Genomic DNA, 5,415 nt, shown 5'->3' with positions numbered 1-5,415 from the left:
TTTTAAAGAGGAGAGCATTTCCCAAGTCAAAAAAATCCAGGCCAACAGGACTAATTGCAGTGGAAGTGAGGTGGGAAGAGTGAATTACATGTTCTGTTTGCAACACTAGAAAGAACTGCTTGGCCACAGAACAGGTAAAAATAGCTGAAAATTATTTGCAAGGTTGTCTGTGGGTAAATCTGATACATGTGGGCAAATCAGCATGGGAAAGCTTCATCTCAACAGATGGATAAGTACTGCTTTTTCCATGTTCCCCTCCACTCACAGCTTTGCTATCCTGAAATCCAATGAGAAGGTGAGCCAGGCTGTGGGCATCCAACACCTCCCAAAGAGTCTCAAAGGGATCTGGAGAGAGAAGCTGGCAGTCTTTATATTTTCTATCTATCTTCTCCGCCATCTAAGATGGATAGGTAAAGCTAAAACAAAAAAGTCACCAGCTGTTTATTTCAAGCAAAACAGAGAAGAAACTGCATGGATGCAAACCCTGTCTGAGTCTTCAGAAAGTTTGAAAGGGCAGGACTGAGGGGTCCATCCACCTGCTAACGTCTGGGCTCCAGGACAAATCTTTAAATGTCAGCAGCAGTAGATGTAAGGTAGAGATGAAGGAGCTGAGCAAGGCAAATGGGAAAACTTACCTGATTCCCTGTAATATTTCCCCCGTTGCAGCTAGAGGTACAGAAACAGAGACCACCCCACACGCTAGTTCTCATTCCCCTGCAGACACACACAGAGGAGTGTGTAGCTCTGCTGTCTGTGCCTCGCAAGGTCTTTTCTCCAGTGTTTTCTCCTCCCAGACCAGGACCTGCTTCTAACATGGGACCTGTAAAGTCATGCTGGTATTTCAGGTGTGGAGGAAGAGCTCAGTAGCGTTAAGTGTGTGAAATGCAGCTGGCTTGCCAGTTACAAATACACTCTGTGACTCCTGATTAATCTGCCACCGCATCCGAGAGGTGATGCAGTGCTCTCCTCTGCATTGCAGATTGTGCCCCAGCCGTGCCCTTTCCCTACCACCTTTCATAACCCTTACCTGCTATTTCCCAGGCACTCATTCAGCTCAGCATCACACAGTGCATTGCATGCCTGATCTATACGTTGTTGCATGCGTGGGTTGTAACTGTGTCTGCAGACTGCTTCTGTAAGCACAGGTGGGACAGCAACCCCTGGGGGCCACATCCTGGCTGTCCCTGCCACACCAGGCATGCTCACATTAAAGTTGCTGGTGGTACAGGGGCTTAATGTTAGCCTGTGTTTGTCTTCTGGTGGGCAAAACCAGATTCAGTGTCTGGAATGAAAGTGGATAGCACTCCCCTTCCTGCGCTCCCAAGTGATGCGTGCAAATGATGGATGAGACCACCCAGCTGCTATAGGTACATGGGTGCTGGAATGGAGGAAGTGGGCACAGCTCCTCTGGGCTGAAGGCTGAAGGTGGATGATAGCACCCCACCTCCCCATTCACGTCAAGCAAGATCAGCCAACTCGTGAACTGCAGGAGCCCTGGACTGAGTGACAGGAACATGAAGAAACTCCAGCCTGGACTGAGCTCTGCTGCATCCCAGCAGGGACATTGCCTCAAGCACCCTGTGGTGCTCCAACTCTAGCGGCAACGCTTCTCTTGTCAGCAGCAGACAGTTGTTATTGGCAGTGACAGCAAAACGCTTGATTACTTTGGGATAGGATAAACAGCAAAAGTCAAAAGTATGTATTTAACAAGTATGGAAACCGCTTTTAACCCACCTGCAACCAGAGGCGTGATTGCACCCCTTCCATCTTTTTATTTTGTAGTGAAAGTCCTGCATGTTGTGTTTTTCAGTCTGCCTGCTTGATGCTACCAAAGAATAATTTAGCCAGGGATATGTTCCCTTCTAGGAGTTGAAACCTCAGGAGAAGGCTGAATTAAGACTAAAGGTGACATTCACAATGAGCAGGGCATGATTTTGTTGCATAAGCTGCTAACCACACAGAGACATAATCCTTTGACTCCCGCACTTTACTGCTATGAAAGTATTAAATGTCCACTAATGTCACGTCAGATAGTCCACAGCTTACCAAAGCTCTTGGCTTTGAAAATGTTGATTGCATGGCATGTTCTTCTGGCTGAACCTGCTGTTCCACAGATGGAGAAGGTCTCTCATCAATGAGGGGGTATGCAGTCAGTTCTTGTCCTTCATTGTCGGATTATAGCTTCTCCTAGTGAATCCAGCTGCAGTCTTCCTCACTGCAATTGGAGTCCACATCTTGCTCTGTTCCACCAAGCACAGAGAGCTTCCTATTTGCTTCTGTACTGGACCACTCTGATGTTTTTGATGGACAGCTATCTATAGATTGGTGTAAAAAATGACCTTACACACTTCATTTATCAGAGAGAAGAGGAAAAACTAAGCTACATCCACTAAGGCGATGCACATTTAGGCAATCCAGGAAGAATGGGTGAGAGATGGAGCAGCAGCCCCTATGTTCATGGTGGTGCTGAGCTTCAATGAAATTGCACACAATTTTCTCCAGAATGGGACCCGGCTGAAGGTGACCCTGGGATCTGACCAGTGAGAGAGCACAGACACTGAGATTTCTGCCTCAAAATCAATTCTGGCTGTGGAGTTAAGCCCCGAGGAGAGGAAGCCTGGCCCTAGCAGAGATTCTAAGCCTATAGTTCCCATCCTAGACTATACCTGTCTTCACTTTTATCCTATGCAACCGCTGTCTCCTCATGTCAACAAAGCAAAACTCTCCCCTTTAAATAGCAGAATGCTCTCTGCTCTTCTGTGCATCTCATCCTATTCCCAGACCTGCCTTCCCTGCACCAAGGCATGCTGCACACTGACTTTCTGGCCTTTGCTTTTTTTTTTTTCTCTGTCGTATTTTGTCTGTGCCAGCCTCTAGACAGAGAGCAGACATGCGGCCCTTCATCCACCACTGCTGATGATTTATAAGCTTGTCAACAGCTCCAGGGCTTCCAGTCACTGTGTGGGTAATGGCTGCTACCAGAAGACTTTGCAGTTTTAGGTTTTCTTTAACAAAGGTCCAACATGCACCTGAAATATAACTGAGTTGGTTTGATTATGCTTTTGTTCAGCTCGGTCCAAGGTCAAAGCCAAGAACAACATGAAGAAGCAATTGTAAAACACGCAAAAGCCCTCTGCAAACTTCCCTGCAGGGGTCCAAAGTACAAGTGGCTTTCAGAGGGAAGCCAGGAACAGCATCCCTGTGTCACAGGTGGGGAAACTGAGGCACACAGCAGCTGAGCACCAGATCCCAAACTTAGTCAGAAACAGGGACTAGATCCTCCTTGGTTTCATTTGACTTTAATTCACAGAAGGCCAGGTGACATGTGTAGTTCGTTCGCTATAAACAAGCTTTCTTAACCAAAGAGAAGGCTGTTTCTTTAACAAAGGAAAGAAGCGGTACTGGGAGGGAAGGAAGCATAGCAGCGGAGCCGAGCTGCTGAGCCTGTGTGAGGAAGGAGGGGGAAATAGAGAGATCTCATATCTGAGACCCCAGCATTAATTCGTATGTTGATGAATGCCATAAATTAGATTGCAATCAGCTTGCATTCTCCAGGGACCTATTCTGTGTAACGAGGCAGAGTCGAGTCTGTTCCAAATCCAGAGAACTTCTGGAGACTCCCAGTGCAGTTGCTTCCTTCCCCACCCTCAATAAATAAATAAAGTTGGAAAAGAGGAAGGTATTAGCTGTGAATGGATTTTAATTGAAGCAATGGTAAATTCATTTCATAATCTTTAATTAGCAGAGATGCTTGCCAGAAATGTAATTTACAGGAAACTTGCTCCTTTGCTTGTAAGTCACTGAAAGGTCCTAGTGATGGGGCTGAGAGGGAGCTGTGGTCTTTGCAGTCTTGTAAATAATGCATGAAGGCCCAGGATGAAGGCACGTGTCTCTCAGGGTGAAGCAGACAGAACAGGCAAAGGGTCTCACAGCAGATGCAGACCCTGGCTCCAGGCAAACTTCTGTCCAGCTTCTGGCTGTGGCTAAGAACCAAGCAGGAAAAAATGATGAAGGTCAGATGATGGCTGTGTTTGATGATCTGAGTCTGTGGTTATCCACGCTCCACACACACACAGCCCCTCTCCAGCTCATGACCTTATCTTGAACCTCATTGCTTTTTGCAAGCAATGTCCTCTGTCCTTTTGTTTTACTCAGTCTCTTGAGATCCTGCGGATCCCCTCCCCCTGCTGTCCTCCACGAACCCTGGCCCACACAGGTCCCAGAGCTCATCTTCTGGTACAGCTCTCTTAGCGAAGGTGGGATGGGCAGCTTTTCAGAGCAGCAAAGAAAGTAGGCAAGTGCTCAAACTGCTCCTTCTCCCCCAGCATGTTCTCTACTGCAGGATGCTCTCTCACCTCAGGACACTTTCAAAGCCCATCACTTTGGGAACAGGTCATGAGGGATCCCAAGCAAATTCTGAGTGGTTGAACTGGAGACATCCAGAGGTCCCTTCCAGCCAACGTGCCTGTGACTCTCTGAAACTAAATTACCCTGTCTGGAGCTCCCAGTGAAAGGAATGGCTGTGAGTCATGAGTGGTGATTAAGGACAGCTTTAGGTAGAAAGACTCAGAATAAAATCATAGCGCTTGCTTCTCTGCTTTTCTTCTCTCTGTTCATGCTCCACTTCTTTCTTGCCTGCTTATGCTGGGATGAAAGCAAGTTTCCTTTCATCTCAATTCCTAGCAGAGCTAGAGTTGTCCCAGCAAAGGGAATGTGAGCTGGTTCTACTCCTGAAGTCTGATGACATGTTGCTAAAAAATCCCCCAATTACTACGAGAGGAGGAAGGGAAAGAAAAGAGATTCTGCCTTTCCATGCTGAAAACTTCGTGGGGTGTAAGTGAGAGAGCAAATCTACCTTGGCAAATAATTGGTGCCAGCTGGGAAGAATTAGCTTGACATGCGAATCCCATGTTGGGTTTGCTAAGCCAGTCATGAGAAACCAAGTCTGTCCCTGTGCCAGGTAGCCATGGGGAGAGGGTTCCCTGAGCCCTTTCATCAAACATGGTCTTCAGACGATGCCAAGCGTGGATAATGCAGCTCCCATGCCTCAGTTTCTCCTGATAACAAGGGAATGGCATTGAATTGCTGGGTGTGTAGCACCTGGGGTGCATGGGGTTGCAGAGGTGGTAGACCTTGGTAGCCCATGCCCACACACAAGGTCAGCCTCTGACCACCTGAGTGTGGGCGTGGGGAGGTACCTCAAAGCTGGGAAGTCCAGCGGGGACTGTGCTTGTGGGTTGCTGTCTGTGGGGAGATCTTGATTTGGGGTGGCCTCGGAGCATCCCTCGTGAGACCCAAGCATGGGGTGCTACAGGGATTGATAGGTCCAGCCTCCATCATTCCTGTAAATAAGGGGAATGAAGCAAAGCTGAAAAGAGATGCCCTTCTGGACACAGCAGGGAGCTCCTGTTTTCT

Source organism: Falco punctatus (assembly GCF_963210335.1).
Source record: "Falco punctatus genome assembly, chromosome: 11".
NCBI lineage: Eukaryota > Metazoa > Chordata > Aves > Falconiformes > Falconidae > Falco > Falco punctatus.
This window is presented reverse-complemented; position numbering follows the sequence as displayed.